The 24,369-nt window shown below is 39.5% G+C and overlaps 1 protein-coding gene and 1 pseudogene across 2 annotated transcripts in view; one reads left to right on the top strand and one right to left on the bottom strand.

The window, feature by feature from the left end:
- The window catches only part of GRIA4 (glutamate ionotropic receptor AMPA type subunit 4), a 366,854-nt gene that overhangs the window by 336,817 nt on the left and 5,668 nt on the right, over positions 1-24,369 (bottom strand). The gene's annotated exons all lie outside the window — the stretch shown is intronic.
- LOC123858182 (U4 spliceosomal RNA) lies at positions 8,643-8,710 on the top strand (annotated as a pseudogene).

Genomic DNA, 24,369 nt, shown 5'->3' on the forward strand with positions numbered 1-24,369 from the left:
TTTCGGTGACAGGAACTACCTGATTTATAGGTACCTTTCAGTTTAACAGCCTATGATGATCATGGTTATAGTTTAAATGTGAATAATAATACGATGGCATTACCATTGTAAATTAAAAACATACACTATGATTTTGAAGTAAAATATATTGAATGTTTAAGATGTCCTCAACTTTTCTAAGATTAAGACTCTTTGAACTTACTATCATAAATACTATAAAGCCCAGAAAAGACTGAGGCTGGCCCCATGGGAGGTGCAGGACTGTGGTGCTGAAATCCTCATGGGGCCAGAGGCCTGGAGTCCCTTCCACAACAACTGTTCAAACATTGCCATAAGTATACTTCATCCATGAAACTAATAATGTCTGCTTAAATCAAATATTGAAAACATATTCTGTACTTGTTCAGGTACTCATCCCCTTAGTAAACTTTTTTTTTTTAACTTTTCTTCAAAAGTGGAATCAGTGGACTTAATGAATGCACAAGTTTTGGATTTGGGAGTGAGAAGAGAATGAACACTGAATTAGGGTTGGCATAGCATAAATATTCCCTTCTCCCCAGGGAGTTAGTGTGATTCAGTAAGTACTCCCTTTCCAAGTAAGAGGGAGCCAAGATGCACTTCCTGCTTTATTTATGGTGATCTGTTTGATTTCTCGCTGGTTTATTGTTTTCAGAGAAAATGCAGACACGTTCGTGGAATATTGAGTATTTGTGTAAATACTTGCTAATTAACTACTATGTGCACTATGCTGATTTGCAAACTGAGAACAGGGAACAGAAAGGATAAGTGGGCCACTTCACTGACAAACAAGGTAAAAGGTGATCAAGAAGGGAAAGGAATGATGAATGTTATTCTGGGAACGTCAGAGAAAGAAAAAGAAGAGAGTGAGTTTTAATAACCTACAGAAAGACGGGTAAAGAGAGAAAGCAATCCCCTCACAGGGCAGAGGTACGGCGAAAGAAGAACATGAACTTAAGAGAGCCACGGAGGTGACAGTGTGAAAGTCAGAGATTAACAAAGAGACTTCGAAGTAATCGGGTAAATGACGAATGAGTGATGTTTAATAAAAAGACAGGCTAAATAATCCAGATACTATTTAAAAAGGGGAACAGACGATATGCACCAAGAAAATATGGAGAAAAAAACCCATCCTCTAAGGTGCAGATTCCTGAAAAACTATTTGATAATATTGTTACTCTGAACTTATATGTTTAAAAATGACTGTGTGTTATTTATGGAATTAAATAGGATGATTTAGAGCAACAGGTGTTTGGCCGATTCAGGGTAGCTGCAGATACAGCTTGCTGCTCGGGCGTGTGTGTGGACAGCCCTGGCCCTGAGCCCACAGGGATCACAAAGTTCCTGACCTGGCTCTTCCTCCACGGCTCCTGCTGTCCCTGTCAGCATGACCACCCTGCGGCCTTTGGTGGCATATTAATCATCCCCAATATCGCAAGGCTTCCGTTCCTGCTCCGAAGCAAGCCTCAGCATTGCTTTGGGGGAAGAACTTCACATTTTCACTCCTGCATAAGACCACTCTAGTTCTCTCAGAAACAAGCAACCTATATCATCTATCAGGTGCTCAGTGAAATGAGTTCAAACTTATGTGACATCTGGGTAGCAAAAATACACCATTGTAAGCATTCAGAATCTCAGATGTCCATGTGAATTGCAACCAGTACTTCACTGGTGATGAACCATCTTCCTTCATGATCATTCTCATAGGAGTTAGTTTTTTTTTTTTTTTAAGATATTATTTATTTATTTGAGAGAGTAAGAGCTGGGGGAGGCTCACAGGCAGAGGCAGAAGCAGACTCCCCACTGAGCAGGGAGCCTGACGTGGGGCTCTATCATCCCAGGATCCCAAGATATGACCTGAGCAGAAGGCAGACACTTAACCAACTGAGCCACCCAGGTCGGTGCCCATCATATGGGTTAGGTTTTAAGAATCATCATATCAAATTGCATTTTTTTTAGCCTACCTTGTAGAATAACAATATGCTATAATGACTGTCAAACACAAGTTATTAAAATATCTGCCTAGGTTTAAGATCCAATGCCATATGTTCCTGGCTAGGAACTTTTCCATCCTTAGGAGCTTCAAGGCACATTGTGGCATCCACCAGCATCTAGTAGAATGGCCATCTATGTACATGTATCCCTCCTTGTAGACTTAAAACTTGATGAGGGCAGAGCATTTATCTGGCTTTTCTTTAAATCCTTGATAGTGCCTAGGACAGTATGATGCATTAGATAGATATTCAGTAAATATTTATAAGTAATTGTGTTAACAAATGCAAATGTTTTTTGACATGATTCATATTACATAATATACACAAAATCCAGGGATTCCTAGTCCCCAGAGAAATTCAATCCAATTTAAAAGCATTACTTTTAAAATAGAAATTTCAATAAAATTTTATATAATACTGTTGTAAGCAAAAGGATTGTTTAAATGTGAGAGGCATTGCATTCTATTGTTAATATCATGAAATGCACTAAAATTAATTATGTATTTCCATTTCTAGTGTTAAGGGCCACAAAGCTTCTATTCATACCTCGTACCATTAAGATGATCTAGTTTAGTGGGAAATATTTTCAAATGGTTGATGATATTCTCAACAATAATGTGGAGTACAAATACCAAAATTAAACAGCATTTTGTAGAGTTTTAATCTTAAAAATATTCTAAATTCTTCTCTATCTCTATACTTAAGATTTTAGATTAAAAAAAAAAAATCACACCACCATTTTATAGTAAATACATGCTGAGGCCTCTGTCCTATGATAACCAACTGAAAAGTCAAGAAACCAAACGGCTGTGTGGTCAAATCCAAACACATCACACTGAGGGGAACCGCGTGGCTTGACAGTCATGACAGATAGGGCACCGATTCAATTCTAGACAAGTGCACTTAGACCTGAGCATCTCGGCGGTTTACTTGAAACGAATCACCGTTGAGAGATACTGTCATCCCGTGTCATTGTTTTAAGATTTCTCTTTGCAAAGAGCTCATGGATTAAATAAGCATCCTTTTCCAAGGCATATGTTTAGAATGACATTGTCACAACCGTGGGGAAGCATCACCATATGGCACACACTAAATGAGGCTAGACTTTATAGACTATGGGTTTGGGAAGCCGGGGGCTGCTAGGGAAAGTGGAGGGGACAGGCTTTACCATGTCAGCCCTGACAGTGTGCAGGTCCCTGTGCATTGTATCTAAGAGAAAGGATGAACATAGAGGAGGTTTTGATTTGGTATGGGTATCAGGTGGGGTAAGGAAAGTAAATGAGACTCTGAATAAAAAGTCACCTGAAGTTGAAAAGAGGCTGATCTTGAACAAAATGTAAAATGGCAAAGCAGGGCGCCTGGGTGGCTCAGTTGGTTAAGCGACTGCCTTCGGTTCAGGTCATGATCCTGGAGTCCCAGGATCGAGTCCCGCATCGGGCTCCCTGCTCGGCAGGGAGTCTGCTTCTCTCTCTGATCCTCCCCTGTCTCATGCTCTCTCTCTCTATCTCATTCTCTCTCTCAAATAAATAAATAAAATCTTTTAAAAAAAAATGGCAAAGCATTCTTTTTTTTTTTTAAAGATTTTTTATTTATTTATTTGAGAGAGAGAGAATGAGAGACAGAGAGCACGAGAGGGAAGAGGGCAGAGGGAGAAGCAGACCCCCTGCCGAGCAGGGAGCCCGATGCGGGACTCGATCCCGGGACTCCAGGATCATGACCTGAGCCGAAGGCAGTCGCCTAACTGACTGAACCACCCAGGCGCCCCTTTTTTTTTAAGATTTTATTTATTTATTTGAGAGAGAGAGAATGAGAGAGAGCACATGAGAGGGGGGAGGGTCGGAGGGAGAAGCAGACTCCCCGCAGAGCGGGGAGCCCGATGCGGGACTCGATCCCGGGACTCCAGGATCATGACCTGAGCCGAAGGCAGTCGCCCAACCGACTGAGCCACCCAGGCGCCCAAGGCAAAGCATTCTTGAGAGAGAAAATGAAAAGAGCAAGAAATTATTTGGGAAACAGGACATTATACTATCCACATGTTCACAAATGGTGTTCCTTGTTGCCTTAAAATGTCCATTTCATGAACATTATCCGTCTTTAATAAACATGAACGTTTTATACTATGAGACATTCCATGAGGGGGATCACCTAATAACAACCGAACTGATGAAGAGCAAGAAGAAGGTATTTGTGTTTTATCCTCTCCATTGGGAAGCTGCTCTGTTTGTATTCTTAAATCGTCTGCTTTGCTTTTAATAGGTTACAAATACACTTGGTAGTTAAAAGCCAGTGTTTGGAGCTTTCCTGCACACGCGTGAGGCAGAGCTGCCCAGGGGTGGACGAGGACACTCAGCTCTGAGGTCTGCAGATGCTCCAAGTCAGCACCACAGACCCCTGCTGCTCTAACCCACCCCGAGTACATGCTAGTTTTTTTCCCCTCAAGATTTGAGTTTATGGAGAACAGTTTATGTAAATAGGGTTAGTTTACTGCGATAGCTAAGCTGTAAGTAAGTGTGAGAATTAGATCGTAAGTAAGGCAAGGCCAACGTCTCCCCATGGCCACTGGCACGGTTTCCTGTGCGTGACGGTGAGGGTCACTGCAGGGGACGACGTGGCCGGCAAGCTCTGACGGCAGTGGCGCGTGGCCCGGCCAGGCGACACAGCACAGCCTCCGCTCGAGCCGCCAATGATCTGTGAAAGGGCACAAAGCCAGGACGAGACTCACCCCTGCGATTCCCACGGAAATTTTACAATGTCCTTCACAGTATTTTCCTTTGTCAAAAAATGTAATTTCCACAATTCCTAGTTCAATTTTACCTAGCTTTTCCTCCTAAAGTAAAAGCAATGAAATTTTTAATGTACGTTCCTGCACTTGACACTTACTGCGGGGCCGTCATTTATCAGCCCTATGACAGGTCTTTACACTGCCTTTCCCCTTCAAATACTGGCTTTTGCTTCCAAGTCACAAATTGTACATGTACACTAAACGTTCTTTGCATGGTTTAATTCAAATACTGACATTTTAGTTTACTTTTAAGCAGTTAATTTCCTAGGGAGAGGTTAATTCCCCCAGTTCTATTTTGGGTTCTAAAGAAAATTAAAGATAATTTATTTTCTAAGTCTCTGATATCATTATTTTAGAGAGTATTTAAATATAAGACTCCTATATTTGACTGTGAATATTTAAGAAAAAGATGCAAGTTGCAGTTTTAACTGTCAATATACTTGTCAGAAGCCCTATATATCAACTAATTTCTCAATGCCTCATCATATACATCATATACATATATGATATATATCATTTATCAATATACATCAATTATCAATATATATCAACATATATCAATGATATATATAATATATATAACATATATATCATATATACATATACATATCATACACACACATATATATATTTTTTTGAGAGACAGAGTGAGCGTGAATGGGGGAAGGGGGAGAGGAAGAGGGAGAGAGAGAATCTCAAGCAGGCCCCATGCCCAGCAGCGCAGAGCCCCACATGGGGTTTGATCTCATGACCCTGAGATCATGACCTGAGCTGAAATCAAGAGTTGAACACTTAACCAACTGAGCCACCCAGGTGCCCCAATGCCTCATTTCTGAAACACTGTGAAGTACTACACATATATGAGGTCTTATTATCATAGGTATGTAGACAAAGTTTTCTGTATTTGTCAAGGTCCACGCCAAAAGTACACACCCAAAAATCATTTAATAAAATATCAGGGCAAGCTCTACAGATTTTACCTTCTAATGAACTTTCAAAAAATTTTCTGACATTCCTCCATGCCTAGAATATAACTGACAATGTTTTATTTTCAGAATCATGCAGCCAGTCCAAAAGAGAATTTCCCATACATTACATAATAAGCCCACAGGGGAAACCAGGGACATTTGGGGGCTGTCAGAATCAGAGATACTAAATAGCAGCAACTCTTAAGCATGTATAAGTAATCTTTGGTGAAATAGGGACAACAGCATATGGAGTCTGGACTCGGAAGGTGTGGGTATGAGCCCACTTTCCGGCTCAGGGGCCCTGGGCAAGGGGCAAAGTTGTCACAGCCATGGTTGGGTTAACGCATGTGCAGGCTTTACGCCAGGCACCTTGCAGGTAAGAAGATCTCCCTCAAGACTCACGGCGTGCCCTTCAGGTTCCTACTACAGTCCCTGTGTTGCAAATCAGGGACACGGAGGCTCAGAGGAGTTCAGAAACCTGCCTCAGGCCATAATGTCTAGGAAGTGGCAGAAACCATTTTCAAAAGCACTAAACACCAAGCTATAAAACATCTAAGAAATGGCAATATTGTCAGTAAAAAAAAAAAAAAAAAAAAGCAGGTACATTTTTAAGAAAAGGAATTTTGAGTTTAAAGGTCATTTCAAACAGAAATCCATATAATGGAATAGTAAAGTTCCTCTATTTAAATTGCACACATCAAAACTAAGGTCATTTAGTCATTATTGGGCACAGATGCAACCAATATTTCCCGTGATATAGAAAATACAACATAGCACCCCACAGGAGAACCACCCTCAAGGAGCTGAGGTGCTGGAGAGATTGCCTGATCACATGATCTTTGAGCCGAAGTCTCCGCCCTAATCAATGACACTTCAGTTCCTACTGCCCATGCCAATCTGAAGCATAGGCCATGGATGTGTATCCTTTCATGGCAACTGAGAAACTGCTCTTCGCTTGTTCTTCTCAGGGGCCACAAAGTCAAATGTCTGCAAGGCCTAGATGGGATATAAATACACGGGCAGTAGGTCTCAGGGTTTCTGAGACCCAACTAGAGAGAACAGAACTTCTTTAACTGGGGGCCACTTCCTAAGCTCCAGTCAACTGTTGCCATGAGGAAATTCTGATTCATTGTAATAAGGGTTTTGTAATTTTCCAGAGAGGTCAGAAATCCAAAATTTTATGTACAATCTACTGACTTTTCAGTTGGAAACAAATTAATTTGTTAAAGTTTTATGGACCAAACAGACACAGTTTGTATCTTTCTTCTTATGTTGCTGACCTTCCTCAGAAATCCTGATTTTGTTTAATGCTAACTGGATACGTTTCAGGAATCTCCTTGTTTACGGTTTTAACTCTCACCTACATGCAGGTAATTCCAAAACCCATATAATTATCCCAGATCTTTCTACAGCTACTTGAATATTCAACTGCATACAGAACTCCTCCATCAGACAAGAATTTCTAACTCAATTAGCACCAAAATGCATAAAATCGCTCTGGGCCTTTTATTCCACCTGCATTTCATATGCTACTTATTAGCACAGTTTCTATCCTCTTAGTCATGATCCTGGAGACCCTTCTCCTTCACCACCTTTAACCACGGGTCTGCTCATCTTGTGCACAGGAGGCTGAGTGAATGATACATGGTATTATTTCAGGGATGACTGGTTACACTAACCCTAAGAGGACTTAAACACTTCATACAATGTATTTTAATGCACTTTTTATCTGTTTCTAATTAAAAACAGGGTAAGGGTTCCCCCACCCATTTATAATTTAGACTCCTGAAACACAATGAAGTTGATAAACCTTTAAAAAATTCACATAGTCTTTGAGCAACACAGTGGGCATCAGATCCAGGCTTAGCTCCAGAGCCTCTGGAAGCTCTCCTTACACTGATGGAAGGAAAGGATGCAAGTGTTTCTCCAGATGGAAAGAGCAGTGCTGTGGCCTCTGAGTTTAAGTGAAAGAGCATGGATTGGAGAGTGAGACACAGAAAGAGAGAGACAGGCCTGGAGACCTTCTGAGAAGAGAAGATGGGACATCAGCTAAAACTATAGACTCAAGAGAGAATCCAGAACAGGGAGGGCTGATGACTGATGAGTGAGCCTTTAGTTTGGTTCATTTTACATTCTTGTGTCTACCTTCTTTATCTTCTCAGTTGATGCTGCGTGCCCATGCCCGAGGGCTAGTCCTGGCATCCCCCTTTTCATAACACCAGTCCCCTGCCCAAACCTTCCCTGTTGTCAGATTCTGTCTCAGCTCCTAAAATCCTGATTTATAAGCCACCCCTTCCCTGCCCGCCCTCCCGCCCCGTCTCCACTCGGATCCAGCGAGAGACTGTCCTGTGCCATCCCGCCCTCCTGCAGCTTAGCCTGTGCTCGCTCCCTTCAACCCTCTTGTATGCCTTTCCTGTTCTTCCTCATTCCTTTTATGACAAGATTAAATTCCACCTTACTAAGATTACTGTTTATAAAGTCTGGTCTCTCCCGATATTCCTTCCTTGGCAATTATGCGATACACAGTCCCTTCTAATGTAATGCCTACTTATTCCCTTGTTTCATATTAAGTTACTTCTGCTTTTCCAGCAGATTATCAGCTTTTTACGGTCCAATATCACATCTAATATTTCTTTCCAATAATATGTGCAGCACAAAGCAGGAGGCAAGACAGGTGTCAAAAAACATTCAATTAAGGTGACAAGTGGACACTTACAAAGCTGCATATTAACAAGGGCAGAACGACTTGGTAGCAAACATGTACAGATACTAAAGGAATATACAATATGGCAGTGATGAGTAGCTGAGACAATATGGGTGGTGCAGGCTCATAGGCTTGCTTGTTTTAAAAGATTTTATTTATTTATTTGAGAGACAGAGAGCTTTGCACAGGGGCAGTATCGTAGCCAATGAGGTTTATCCAAGGCGCGATTATTGCTATTTGAGAGACAGAGAGAGCATGCGTGGGGGGAGGGGTGGAGGCAGAGGGACAGAGAATCCCAAGCGGACTCCCCTGAGCGTCGATCCCAATGCCAGGCTCGATCCCACGACCCTGAGATCATGACCTGAGCTGAAATCAAGAGTCAGATGCTTAACTGACTGAGCCACCCAGACGCCCCAACAGATTCATGGGTTTTGAGTATACCTGGGGTAGACAAAGATTTGGTTTTACTCTTTCCATATAAATTCCAGCATCTAAGTAAATCAATCCAATCTTACTTCATTAATGAAATGAGGCTGGGTAAAAGAGCCCTTTTCTTTAGTCCATTATCTTGGCCCTGTAAGAGTTGTTCAAACTATCCCTCTGACCCATGAGGAGAGAAAAGAGGAAATGCCTTTTGAGGTACATTATACATACACTAATGAAGGCAGGGTTCCAGTGTAATCATAGCATTTGTCACACTGCGTTGAGATTTTCAGTGGTCATCACTGGACTACATGCTACTTGGAAGCAAAGAGGCCTATGTCCTTGGAGTGGAAAACTGCTTGGCATACTAGACACACAAAAATTGCTTTTGAAACAGAGTAGAAGTGAGAAGACTTCAGTGGGTCTAGTGCTGTGCAAAGCAGGAGGTGAGGGGTAGACATGAGAATGCACTGTTGCTGCCTGGATCAGAATTTTCAGTGGAGAGCTGGGATAACCCTGTCTGGGGGCAGCATCCTGGCTCTGTCGGTGGTCCAGTGAAGCAGTGCTCAGGAGACCCGTGAACTTGGAAGGAGAACGCAGAGCAGCTTGTAAAGCTGTCCACTCTCACTTGGACACTCTCAGTCCAGGACTCTTAGCCTCCACCTCCTGAACGCAATGTGTTTTAACGAGTGATAATCCTTACAGTCCTTGACCAGTCACCTACTTTTGTGGAAAAGTCCATAAAGAACAGTTTTTCAATTTTTTATAGTTCCCACAGTTACTAAAACAGAGTCTGCCATAATTCCTTAAATGGATGCTCAAAATATTGAATTAAAATGCTAATATCTAACCATCAATTAAAAATCCCTCCATTCTCCTAATATAACACTGTATGCTAACTATACTGGAATTAAAATTAAAAAAAAAGAAGAGTACACTTATCTTGATGAGCTGTGAGTAATACATAGGATTAGTGACTCACTATATTGCACACCTGAAACTAAGATAACATTGTGAATTACACTGAAATTAAAATTAAAAAAAAATTAAAATAAAGAAAATCACTCCAGGGGTGCCTAGGTGGCTCAGCTGATTAGGTGTCTGCCTTCAGCTCAGCTCGTGATCCTGGGGTCCTGGGATCGAGCCTAGCGTTGGGCTCCCCGCTCAGCAGGGAGTCTGCTTCTCCCTCTCCTTTCTGCTCTTCCCCCCGCCCCACTCATGCTCTCTGTGTGTGTGTCTCTCTCTCTCAAATAAATAAATAAAATTAAAAAAAAAAAGAAAATCTGGGTAAAGAATGAATCATTGTTCCTAGGTTAATGGTTCAGGCCTATTAAATGGCTAATCAAGTATTTATTGAATTAACCATACACAAATTCATAAAAAGAAATTAAAAGAAGCACATAAAAATGTTTAAAAAGACTTATTTTGGGGGGTGCCTGGGTGGCTCAGTTGGTTAAGCATCTGCTCAGGTCATGATCCCAGGACCCTGGGGTCAGGCTCCCTCCTTAGCAGGGAGTCTGCTTCTCCTTCTCCCTCTGCCCCTCCCCCTGCTCATGTTCTCTCTCTCTTGCTCTCTCTAATAAACAAATAAAATCTCAAAAAAAAAATCCCTCCATTCTCATATCCATACATTCCATGGGTATCAGTAGAGTGCTTTTATGTGCCAGCATTGTGCCATAAGCCAAGCACTATGGATTTGTTCCCAGATAAAATGGCATCTCAGGAATCAGGACGTCACATTCCAGAGGGAGAATGATTATATAACAGAGCAAGCAAGGTAAGCTCAGGATGCCATGGGATCACAGCAAAGTGGAGCCTAAACCAGCCTAAGGTAGTCGGAAAGGACTGACCAATATCTGACAGCCATCGGCTCACACATGTAGCTACGGTCCTTTCTGTGGAATTGAGCTTAATATATGCAATCAGACTTGGTAAGTTTCATATTTCAATTGGTAATGAAACATGCTCATAGTGACCAACTGTTCCCCTGACTCTTTCAAATGTGCTATGGTAGGTAAATATAATGACTTAATTTAATACTTTTAATTAATTAATTGAAGCTGACATTTTCATTTAAAAATAATCAAAGGGTATAAGCAAACAGATCAAACACAGCAACTGCTAAGTGGACATGATATTCTGACAACCAGGCCTGTATTGGCTAAAATGTCTACCAATTTCCCTGGATTGTCTGCCCAATTGGACAGAGCAAGGCAAACTCAATACTTAGTGAAAGACCACTATATTATCTTCTATTTAGATATTAACCAAAGAAGCATAAACGTATACTTTTTGTAAACATGTAGAAAACTCAGGAAAATAAATTAAAAATAATTCTGTACACTAACACCAAAGAAAAATAATCACTAACTACATTTCAGCATTGTCTCCTTCAATGTCTTCTATATGTGTGGTTCTCATGAAATTGTAATCACAGACAGCGTATGTTTTTCCCAGTCACCATTCTATCGTACATATGGCCACATACTGAAAGTCTCTAAATCATGTTGTTCAGTAGTTATACCCTCTTCTGCCTCATAGACAGCACACTGGTTTCAGTCCAATGACTTAACAGCACCAGACTCTTACTAACACTAAGTGAAAAATTTCCCTTTGAAATAAAACAAAACATAAAGTGTAAGGGAGGTGAAGACATTGCTGTTTTGAAAATTAAAAAAAAAAAATTAGCAACAGTTGCCTCTGAATAAAATATCCATACGGGTTTCTAATCTGTGATTTTATCACTTCTGTAAAATGAGGCTTATTTCCACAGTCACTTGTATTTTCATGACATATAATCATTATCAGATTTTGTGAAAACAACAAGCATCAGATGCTAAGGGCATGTGTTTATTATATATGCATACAGCAGATTCTAATGTATATGCTGTATGTATATATAACAAGACAGAAAGTCATTTACAAAGCTGTTCTGAAATACAGGAGATATATATATATATGTATGTATATATATATATACACACACATACACACTATTCTGAAACATGTATATACACACACACACACATTGTATTCTTATTTTTACAGTATTTGATTTTCAAAAAAGAAATAAATTCGTAAGTAGTATTGGGCAAAAATATGTACCTGAAAGTTTATTATTCATTACTTTGAAGGCAATGAAAAAAATCATTACCTGACAAAGTACACATGCGACTGTCTCACTATCTTTTTTCCTTTGTTAAGCTCTGTGTGTATATCTGTATGCATATATGTTGTCCATATATATGTATGTAGTCGCACTTGCACTAATTATTATTCTTGTCTTAAAATTGTTCAACTCACTTTTTAATTTTTTAATTTTTATTTTTAAATTTTTAGGTTTATTTATTTTGGTGGGGGGGAGTAGGGGAAGGGGCAGAGAGAGAGGGAGTGGGAGAATCTCAATCAGATTCCATGCTGAGCGCAGAGCCTGACTCAGGACTCGATCCCACACCCCCAAGATCATGACCTGAGTCGAAACCAAGAGTTGGATGCTTAACCAACTGAGCCACCCAGGCACCTCTCAACTCACTTTTTAAAAACCAGTTCTTACTACTCTGCATTATGTGACTGAGTGGCAAGTCTCAGTTTTAGTAGAGATGGTTATTTGAGCCAACTAAATTAAATAAACCTCTACCAAGAGCAGTAACAAAGAGCAATAACAAGGGGGGATAGTCTGAAATTTAATCCGGAATGGGATATGCATTGTTCCATCAGCAACTATACTGATCTTTAAGAAGATTTAATTGCCTTTATACATATCATAAATGATGTTTATTTGTTCATTTTTTCTTCCCAGAAACACCAGCTCTTTTCCAACTGCCTATTATCATAAAAGACTTGGTTTGCAGTCTGAATATACATGGTTGAGATGATAAGCTGAGTATTTTTTGCTGGAAGTAACAGTTCTCGATGGAAAATAGTGAGCAGAATTACATACAATAATGGGTTCTATGAACAGCAACTCAAGTAGCAATACAGTATTTCCTGTCTAGGAAATGGTTTCTTAGTGTGTTGGGTGTGGGAAAGGAACTGCGTTTTGCTATATACATGAATGATTAACAGTGCAGCTAGAATTCTTCCTAAAACATAAATACAATGATGTCATAAACTGCTTAAAATGGTTCTTGCTGTCTTCTGGCCCAGAATAAAAACCACAGTCCTCATCCTAGTTCACCAGGCAGTCTGCAAGGCTCCTCCCTGCTTCTATGCTACAGAGCTATCTGAACCCTCCCCTCAATCTCCCACTCTACAGACCCCCTCACCCCCATCTTTGCCTCCACTTTCCCACCTCATTACTACTCCCCAGAGATGTCCATACACCTTTACACTTTTTCCTATGATGCTCTTTTGTCCGCCTGGAATATTTTGGTCTTTCTTTACAGCATGGCAGAATCTCAAGTGGATTTCACATAATTTCCTAATCTTCCCGCAACACCTTCTGTGCTTGGGAGGATGAAAGGAAAGAGGAAGAGGATAGGGAAAGGGCTAGGGCAAAAACAGTGATTTCCCACATCATTCCTTGACTAGAACTTCCAAATACCTGCACAGAGTCTGGAGGTACACTCCTCCAGGACAAACATGGAACCTACCTTACCACAGCTATCAGCCAGGACTGGTAGATCTGTGATCCTCTAAACAACTAATGAGTTTTAAAAATCCTTCAGCTAGTTCCATCATTATGGAATATAATAAGTCATTATTATAGGTAGAGGACATCTTTTTTTACATCTGACTACAATACTTTTTTTTTTCTTACTATGACCCTAGCTCTTGTGTAAGAAAAAATAACATAAAGAAAGAAAGAAAGAAAAAGCAGAGAAAGTATCTACATACAAAGAGAAGAATTCTTGAACTCAGAACTGTTGGATCAAGTCAGACAGAGGACTCTCATAACTGACATTCTGCCTTAAACTGTCTGCCTGGACTTCAAGTAATTCAACCATTTCTCAACTAAATATTACTAAGTAATGCTTTAATGAGCATTTTCATGACTAGAGATTTTCCTATATTCGTGAATTCAAAATAGTCACAACTTTTATTTTTATTTACTTATTTACTTATTATTTATTTGACAGAGAGAGAGAGAGAGAGAAAACACAAGTGGGGAGGGGCAGAGGGAAAAGGAGAGAGAAAATCTTAAGTAGGCTCCAGCTCAGTACAGAGCCCAACGTGGGGCTCAATCTCACGACCCTGAGATCATGACCTGAGCCAAAATCAAGAGTCAGAGGCTTAACCAACTAGGCCACCCACGTGCCCTGATTCACAATTTTTGAAGTTTTTTTTTTTGATAAATTATGACAAATTGATTTTCAAATTATACCAATTTAAAAGACCCCAGACACCTTGAATGATGTAAAACTCTCTTCATCTTTACCACCAAAATTAGCTAATTTATTATGCAAAACTACAGCTCACTTTAATTTGACTTTCTTTGATTAAATATATTTTATATTTTGTTTACTATATTTATTTATTCCAATGTGAATTATCTTATGTATCTTTCATCAATTCTTTTCAATCTGAATGAAAGACATGTTTGTCTTTGTGTGTACATGCATGTATCATCCCTTACCCAACATGACCGTACGAGGTATTTTCATAATATTTGTGTATGTTTGTTTTTGTTTTAATGTGTGCTTGTTTTAATACTTAAAAAAGTGCAAATGAACTGAAATGACAATCTTCATGGACAATGTGGATAAATTTGATCAAATAAATTATTTTAAGAGAATTTACATTCCAATGACTACATACACCAGAAGGTACTAGTTCATGACCTAGCACCATCTTATATCTATCTTGTATCACAGCCTGCTCTTAATTTTAATCATTAATAAAGATAATCATAAAGTAAAGAGTCACAGAGAATTTAAAAGTTTATAGCAAACTGAATTAAGATTCAAGATGGTCTTGATGTTTTCAAACAAGTTAAAATTTAAGAGTGTATCTGTAAAATCTTTCATTTAGAATTTTTATTTTTTTAAAAGATTTATTTATTTATTTGAGAGAAAGAGAGAGAGCATGAGTGGGGAGAGGCAGAGGGAGAGAAACTCAAGTAGACTCCCCTCTGTGCATGGAGCCCAACTCGGAGCTCTATCTTAGGACACTGAGATCATGATCTGAGCCAAAACCAAGAACCAGACGCTTAACCAACTGAACCATCAAGGTGCCCCTTACTTAGAATTTTTAAAAATGCATTATGGAGAGGCTAATTTATAGCAATTCCTATGAAAAAAAGGAAAAAAAGCAGAGTGTTAAGTCTTAATTGACCATGAACTTAACACGAACATGTTGTAACTGACTAACTAAAACCCAAAGAATTTGGGGCTATACTTTATATGTAGAATGTCTAAATAACTGGAATTAATATTCTCTCTTAGCTCATGTCAGATCATGACCATGAATGCCAAAAATGTAGAGTTTAGTTCTGGACAGATCATAATAGGAGTATGGAGTTAATTCAGGCCAATATATTTTAATGAAATTATGATAAATCCAGAGGCTATTCAGAATGCTAGAACTTTAGATGTTAAAGGTCTAAGAAATAGGAAATGATATTTAGCTTGGGAAAATGTGAAGGGGACATGTGATAAGCTTTTTAAAAATGTGAAGGGTTTGAGTCACACAGAAAAGCTAGACTTGTGTTGTGTTATTCAGTTCTGGCTAAGAATTAGTTGTTATAAATATTCAAACAAGAAATAAACTCCTGAGATGCCTGGGTGGCTCAGTTGGTTAAGTGTCTACCCTCGGCTCAGGTCATGATCTCAGGGTCCTGGGATAGAGCCCCGCATTGGGCTCCCTGCTCAGTGGGGAGTCTGCTTCTCCCTCTCCCTCTGCCGCTCCCCCTTCTCATGCTCTCACTCACTCTGTCTCTCTCAAATGAATAAATAAAGAAATTAAAAAAAAAAAAGAAAGAAGCTCCTCCTTCTCTCCTCTCCTTCCTCCCACAACCCATCAGCAAACAATTATTGAGTAGGGAACAGAAATGTCCCAGGCACTGTGACAGGCCCTCAGGAGCAGAGGTATAATAAGCTATCATCCTTGTTCTCAAGGAACCTGCAGTCTACTGGACCGACAGATCATCTACCCACCTACCCACCCACCTAGCTCTCTACCCACCTGGTATAAATCATTTTCCAAAGCATACACAAAATACAGAAAGTATGAAACAGGAAATGTGAATATTCAAGCAAAAGCTGACCAACTTCTGTATTGAATGGGACATCAACTAGATTTTTAAATTTATAGCCCCTGTGTCCTTATGCTCCTCTCCTAAAATGATGTGCATAGTCTTACAAGGTATATTTACCTAAAACATGTTTATACCATATTTAATATATGCCTATCATATATTATTTATATCATAGGAAAATCAAGGATATAAAAACAAAGCAAAATGTTTAAATTGGGGAGTAATGTAACTGAACAGTAAAAATGGAATTGAGCTCCCTGGTTATCAGAGGAAAAAGACAAACATTTTGACTTACAAGTTTTCCAGTAAGAAAGGAAGAAGCATGAATGTTTCTCAGAAGAAAAAGAATCTCTTAATTTAAAGCTTTGGAGCAGAGAAGTGGTGAAATGCCTTTCAGTCTTGCCTGGGAAAGACTATGTACATTGTTGAAAATTAGGTAATTTAACCAAGGGTAGACTAATTTCCAAGAGGGAGGAAATGCAGGGTTGGAGCAAGCAGCAAACTGTGAAATTCACTACTGAAGGTACAACGGAGATCATCAAGGACTGGCAGGACCAACATTACACACTTGACTCCCGCCTCCTGTGTTCTGGTTTCGTGAACGTGAAGAAGTGCAAACAAGCAGTCAGTGTCTGAACAGATGGCATTCTCCTGAGTGTGCTTACTAGTTCACCTGGCTTCCCGAACGGGCTTTCTTCTACTTTGAAAGTGGACTGTATCAGCGTTTTCTATATTTTGTCAGCAGACACCACATGGTATAAGGACCTAGAAGCTCCCTTCTACCAGATATGCATTTAACAAGGTGCCATCTGGACAGCACAATGTATGTTAATTTGCATTAACAGTCCCACTTTCCTCCTTATAGGACTTATTTTCTCCCTTACTTAGCCCATCCCATACTTCAATCTAATGGAAACAAATAGAAAAAAAAAAAAACATGCTTATGATAAGGAAAATATATAACAATTATTTTGGACCTACTACCTCATTGTCTTCAAATCCTCTCCTTGATTTTCTCTAAAATAACATATAAAATAGTCTTAGCTATCCTAAGGATGCCCCAAAGATGAGCAATGGGAAAATTCATCACATACTGCTCATTCATTTATTCAAAGACATTTATCGACTTACTTTGTGCCAGGCATTGGGCAAGGTTATGAAGATGTATCATTTAAGGCAGATGAAGCCCTTGTTTTGAGAGCTGATCTTCAAGCAGAGAATATAGATGATGAATAAGTAAACAAGTGGAAATAATAATTATACATTGTGATAAAAGCAAAGATGATCATAGGGGTTGGTAATGCAACACAGAGTAGCTAGAATTTGGGAGGGAAAGGGTTTACGCCAGAGAGGTTGGTCCGGAAGGCTTCTCTGATGTGATTTTGACTTGAGTCCTGAAGGTTCAGAAAAAGCCAGTGAAGCAAATAACTGGATTGGAAGATTCCCCAAAAAAGGGGGGGGGGGAACAGAAGTACATGACATAGAGAAAAGAAAGGGTTAAAGCATGTTAGAGAACCAAAAAGAAGACCAAGGGGACTTCAGCAGAGTGGACAAGGCAAAGAGGTGGGCAAGAGGTAGATCATGCAGGAGCATGCTAGACTCAGAATTTTATTCTACGAGAACAAAAACCTTTGGGAGGCTTCAGGTAAGGAAGAGATGGTCTCTGATTTTAAGTTCAGAGGAGCTGCATGGGCACCAGTATGTCAAGTGGATGGAGAGAAGTAGAGTCGAAGTGGGAGGATAATTCTGAAATCACGAGAGAAGGACCACTGACTAGAGTAAAATGCTGGGACAGAAACAGAGAAGGGTGAAAATATTTGTAATGTATGTTGGTGTCCTTCAGTCGGATGGTGAGTGACAAACAGGAAAACAAAAAGGTAGGAAGTAAGAGGAGCAAGAAAGCAGGATGATAAAAATATCAAAACTAGTGTTGTGATCACGACGGACTGACAGGAAAGGTAGGTGAGGAACAACAAGCCGGAGAACTTGGGAAGAGAGAAAATGCAGACCTCCCGTCGAAGCTCAAATTCAGTCCGGGAAGAGCAGGGGATTTGCACAAATGTATCCACACAAAGCAGCTGTCAAAGAATGACTCACTCAAATAAATAGTACTGAAAATAAATAAATAGAAGTTCCTAATAGACATAAGAAAATAAATCCCCAAAGAGTTAGTGTTATGAATATAATGTCTAAAATCATAAAGGTACTAGAAAAAATGTGGGATAATATATGTATCCTTTTAAGGCTAGGAATACCTTTATAAGTGTAACCAAAACCCCAGAAGCCAGAAAGAAAATAACTCACAGATCTGACTACATAAAAATTTAAAATATCTGTATGATAAAAACACATCGTACATGGAGCTGGAACCCAAAGGCACAGTAGAAAAAGAATCTATAATGCGGACAACAAAGGGTTAACTTTTATAGTACATAAAGCACTCCCACAAATGAAGAAGAAAATGTTGGCAAAGGAGGAGAACAGAAAAGGCGGACACAGATCTTATAAATATAAGAAAATATTCTCAGCCTCACTATTAATAAGAAATATGCAAATTAAAGGAGCAATTAGGTGTCATTTCCACTCATCAGGACAAGTGAAGATTTAAGAGACATAATGGCTTAGTGTTGGCAGGTCCTAGAGAAACAGTTATTCTCACATTTTGGTGGTTGTAAATTTAAGTAACATTTTGTTTTTGAGGAGAAGAATTTGACAATATCTATTAAAAGCAAAAACCCACATTATTTGATAGAGTAAATTTCATTACCAGGAATTAGTCCCACAGGAATGTTCACACAGGTACATAAATAGTTCTGCTATTTGGTTTGTCATATCAAAAATGTGGAAACAACATAAATGTTGATCTAGAGGGTACTGAGTACATTTTGTTTTTTTTTTAAATTTTTTTTATTGTTATGTTAATCCCCATACATTACATCATTAGTTTTAGATGTAGTGTTCCATGATTCATTGTTTGTGCATAACAAAAGGGTACTGAGTACGTTTATCATAGTAACTGCATGATGACATATTATGTAGCAGTAAAAGAAAATGAGGCAGCTCTTATATACTGATTTGTTGTGGTATGTCAGATAAACCATTAATAAAATATAAGCATAAAGTGTTACCATTTTTATTAAATGCTTTTATTTTTAGATATATATTAGCATTGTATGTTTTCAGTACTCTTTGGTCTCCCTACCTGGGTCTGCACTGTGATTATCTCTTAAGGGGTAGGATTATAAAATACTTAGGCTTTTTAAGATTTCTGATTTGAAATTTTTCAAGTACATGTTTGTTCAAAAAAGAGAAAAATAGGAAAAATGGGAAGAACACAAGGGCACAATATATTTGAAGTTATTGATGAAAACCTGCTTATTTTAAAAGAAGCATATAAGCAACAAAAGTAAGCCAACACTACATAAAGCTGATTGTGTACTTTCTCCTGTACCTAGAGAAATACAGTTGTTTGTTCAAGGAAAGTGCTAAATCTCACATTTTCTTTTTTACCATTTATTTCTAAGATAACCTTTTATTTGTGATACAAATACTTTTATTAAGTCAGGGACAAGGGATGGCGCTATGAAGACGGAGCAATTTTGACTCGGGTGATGTTCTTTAAGAATACAGTCAACACCGTGCTTCTTTGGAACCCAAACTCATGTCAGAGGAAACCTGAAAGAAAAGGCCTCAGAGCTACGCCTATCTTATAGTGAAGCACTTGGGAAAATGTGTTTTGAACAGGTTATTCTGAAATCAAATACTACTCCTATAAAAAGAAATAAAATACGTTGGTTGGCCAACTGATGAAGTCAACGACAGTGTCTGCCTAACACTTAAAAGAGTCATTTAGTCACTTCTACACCCGGTGGTACTCACGAGGCGGCCTCGGCAGTAGAAAGTAACGGGGTATCATCAATTAGAATGAGAACTCTCGCTTTGTGCTGCCTGCAAAGTGCACAGAGGAATCCAGGACGTCCAGTGGGAACCGCGATACGTATCCGCAGGGGTGAATCACAGTTGTCACGGTAAAGAGGCAGCTTTGAGAAAAACATCTCTGTTTGAATGAAGAGCTGCCCAACTGCTCTCACACTGAGCGAGGGACTCCGCGGACGCGGTGCATGCGAGCTGCCACAGTGTGGGTGGTCGGTAAAACGGGCTTTAATGCCTGATGGCCCGGGTACGGCGCCGTTAGGCAAATCTTCATAATGACAAATCTTCGGTCTCTCCACATTCACAGTGAGGATAACAATCACAACAGCACCTGCTGCTTAGAGTTGCGTGAGACTTGCGGTAACTCCTAGGAGACCCCTGGCACACACTGAGCCCCCTCCTCGAGTCAATAGCGTCGCCAGAGGAGGAATGAGCATCAAGGACCAGGAGTCGTCAGCAAAGCCAACTATTAAGAGACAATGAAGACGGAGGAAAAACAATTGCACTTGCAAATTTGTAAGTCACTGATAACCTTCAAGAACACAGTGTTCCAGGAGTGGGGAGAGTGAGGGAAAAGATAAATCATGATAAAAATAGAAGGAGCTGATGTGGAATGCCGAATGGAACCTCGGATAGTAAGAGAAGGAATAAAAATAATAGGAGGGCAGTTTGAGAGGCAGAGGACAAAGCCAAGCATTTTTCCAGCCAGGACACACTGATTATTTTCTATGTCAAGAGAGAAGCTAATGGAGATGGATTTTATGGAAAGATTTCTGGTTAGTTTCAAGGATAAAATCCAACTGGCTTCTAAAATGATGAAAGTAAGGAAGGAAGTACTGTTTGCTTATTTTGAATTTATGTATGGCTCTTTGAAGGCTGTGGTCCTGGGCCTTTTTTGTGACTGGGATTCACTGTGAAGTTGTCCAAAAGTTTAGACGGTCTCTTTGTAAACACACACACACACACACACACACCACACATGCACACACACAGTTTAAGAACAGACAATTTTGCATTTAATTAAGAGAATTTATCAACCTCTTTAATCCATCCATGAATGAATCCTCTCTCTGAATCATCCACAGATCCCAGATAAAGTTATCCTCTCTTAGGACTTGGAAATACTTTTGAAAAATAGGAATTTAGATTTGTGTATATAAATTAAAGCTGGCAATTCAATGAGAGGTCAAAAATATTCCTATGAAGTATCTACAAAATATAGGTGTTCGACACATAAATTGCTTTCTCAAAATATAAACAGAAAATATATCTCTTCCAAAGTTAAGATCAGCTCAGAAATAAACGTTCCATATGACACAGAAAATGTTAACACAACTAAATTTAATTGCGTTCTAATTGCATTCTGTATATTTCCCAAACACTTTTCTAATATTCATAAAATTCACGTGCGGCACATGTTATTTCCCTACATTATCGGATTTGGAAACTGAGGCTCAGAAGTAAGTAACTTACCCACTATCAGATTGCAAATTCAAGCACATCTGGTTCAAAAGTCCAGAGAAGACTCTCTCCCCACCTCTAAGTAAAGCATAAGAATATTCTAGGCCACTATATACAAAAGAGTATTATTAATAGAATCTACATGAGGTTAATAAAGGCTGCTTTTTTAAAAATCTGGTCAAAATGCAAAAGAACACACTGAAGAGAAGAAAAGCCTGATGTTAAAGATCAATTATCCTTGCAATTCAATTATTTAAATTCTGCAGGCTTTGACAAGGTTTTTCACTATTTACTTGAAATGCTCCTCACCTCTTGACTCCTGTGAAATTCTCTTGTCTCAATTTTCCTCTGAACTTCCTGACCCCTTGTCCTTCAGTCTCCTATCTCTGCCTGCCCCTCCAAGTAAAGGTATTTCATAGGATTTTGTCCTCAGCATTTCCTCACTGTTTTTGCTCTCTTGGGTGGTCTCACCAACTCCATGGCTTCAGGCACCACAAAATGCCTACAAATACACCTGCCCCACTGTGTACAGCAGAGCTCCACTTGGGCGTCTCTTCAACCCTCAAAATCTGTACTTCCAATAACCTCACCTCCCGCATTCAGAGCTGCTTCCCCTCCTGGGGTTCCTGTCCAGTCAATGGAAACAGTACCAAGTCATTTGCCCAGGCCAGAAATCAGAGAACTCATCTTGAATTCTTACCACACTTCCTTTCTCCTCACCCACAAAGACATCCAACCCGTCACTAAGTTCTTTTTTTTTTTTTTTTTAAGATTTCATTTATTTGTCAGAGAGAGAGAGAGAAAGAGAATGAACAAGCAGGGGGAGCAGCAGAGGGAGAGGGAGAAGCAGACTCCCCACTGAGCAGGGAGCCCGATATGGGACTCGATCCCAGAACCCTGGGATCATGACCTGAGCCGAAGGCAGACGCTTAACCCACTGAGCCACCCAGGCATTCCCAACCCATCACTGAGTTCTGTCAACTGTTCTGTATTCTTGGATCCACGTGCATTTCTCTCTCCCCAGGGTGTCTACTTTTCTTCAAGCATGTATCATCCTACACTGTATGACTTCAAGACTCCACTGACTTGCCTTTTTCTTCCATGTTGTCCCCTTCCAATTCATTCTCCTTTCTGCAACCAGCCTATTCTTCGTAAAATATAAATCTGATTATGTCACTCTTGTGTTTTAAGTCACTGATGGGCCCCCTTTTTATTCAGCAGAGTCTCCTTCCAGCAGCAACAGATCTTCTGTGGATCCGCAGACCTTCCCTCCTGGCACACCTCTCCCTCCCCTTGCACCCAGTACTATAGCCCGACCAAACTCTCTTCAAGGGCTCAAATACACCTGGCTCCCCCACAGCTTAGGGCACGTCATGTGCGGCTCCCCAGGCCAGGCATGCTCCCGTCCTTCCTCTTTTTCAAATGACTCATCTAGAGCCTTAACACCCACATCTGCTAACACCCACCTGGGATGCCAGGCCGTGCCTGGTGCTATTCCTGCGTTCATCTCTGTCCCACACTGTTTCTCTGGCTGGGTGCTTCGCCTCGCTGCCACTGTTCTGACCAGCTCATCTGTCTTCCCCACTGGGCTATCAGCTCCTTGAGGGCAGCAACCATCCCTACAGGTTCTCATACCCTTGTCTCTAGCACAGGGTCTTAAATGCAGTTGCCCTTGATAAACAGGTTTAAGGAATAAATGGTTACTCTCATTACCTAATCTAGTGAATGGATGGAAAAATTCATTACATAATATGACTTCAGACTTTGCTATATCACTCACTGTCATATGATTAATGAATAAGTTGCCCAGAAATGTCTTGCCCTATTTTCTTCAAAACACTGCAAGTAAATTAGAAAAAAAGATAAATGGCAATTCTTTTTTTCCTTCTTAAGTAATCTCAATATAGATGTATTTTTCGCACCCAATGGACTCCTCATAAAAGAACTCAGAATAGTAGTTAGAAGACCAGAGTTCAAACCCTGGCTTGCAGCTTATTAGCTACCTGGTCTCTGGCAAGTCAAGTGACTCCTTTGAGCTAAAGCTGGCTTAACTACCAAAATAATGATGGTCTTCTCAGAGTGTCTCCTTCTCAGACTAGTTTGAGGTCAAATAAAATCATGTATATGAAAGCAGTTTAAAAAGTATGTGTCATCATAAAACGTAAGGTGTGTTATATTTAGTCTTCATTTTAAATTCCTGAACAATAATAAAATTCTGTAAATAAGATCTCTAAGTATTTCCTAATGCCACAAAGTAAAACTTTTCCTCTTTGGGAAATAAACAACACTTGGCATAATCTGGTTGAAAAAAAAAAAGTTTAAGGAATTCTTCTAATAGTTTTATGAAAGCTTAATCCTGTGAAAATTTTAAAATACAGCAATGCAAATTATGGACCATCCTATCCCTTAAGAAAGGGGCAAACTATAGGAATATGAATCATCTTTGTCAATAATCTCATGATAGAAAATTAAGGGGAAAAGAGAAAGATCATTAAAGAATTATTTCAAATCAACACAGAATTTTGCTATCAATTCAAAATAAAGAAACCTAATGACAGTCACGTAGGGTTACATCATTCATTTCCATAAAAAATAATCCAAAGTCAAAGAGTATTTAATTCTTACATTCTTCTACTAACAACTCTGCAGGTCAAACTATCAGAAATTTATTTTTAACATGTTTAAGATTATTGTATCAGCCCAATGCAAACTCTTAGAATGTCTTTTCAGGGCTTCATGCCCCCAAAATGGAAGATTGTACAATTATTTAAACACTGTTGAATTAGAGTGAAGAGAGAGTATCACTTAACACCCTTAAATTCAATGAATTTTTATTAAGTACCTACTGTATAAGTGGAAATGCTTATAAGAGCTTACAGGATATAGTGTCC

This window comes from Mirounga angustirostris, unplaced genomic scaffold, assembly GCF_029215605.1.
Source record: "Mirounga angustirostris isolate CCGP_5_RB_7025 unplaced genomic scaffold, mMirAng1.0.hap1 SCAF_13, whole genome shotgun sequence".
Classification (NCBI taxonomy): domain Eukaryota; kingdom Metazoa; phylum Chordata; class Mammalia; order Carnivora; family Phocidae; genus Mirounga; species Mirounga angustirostris.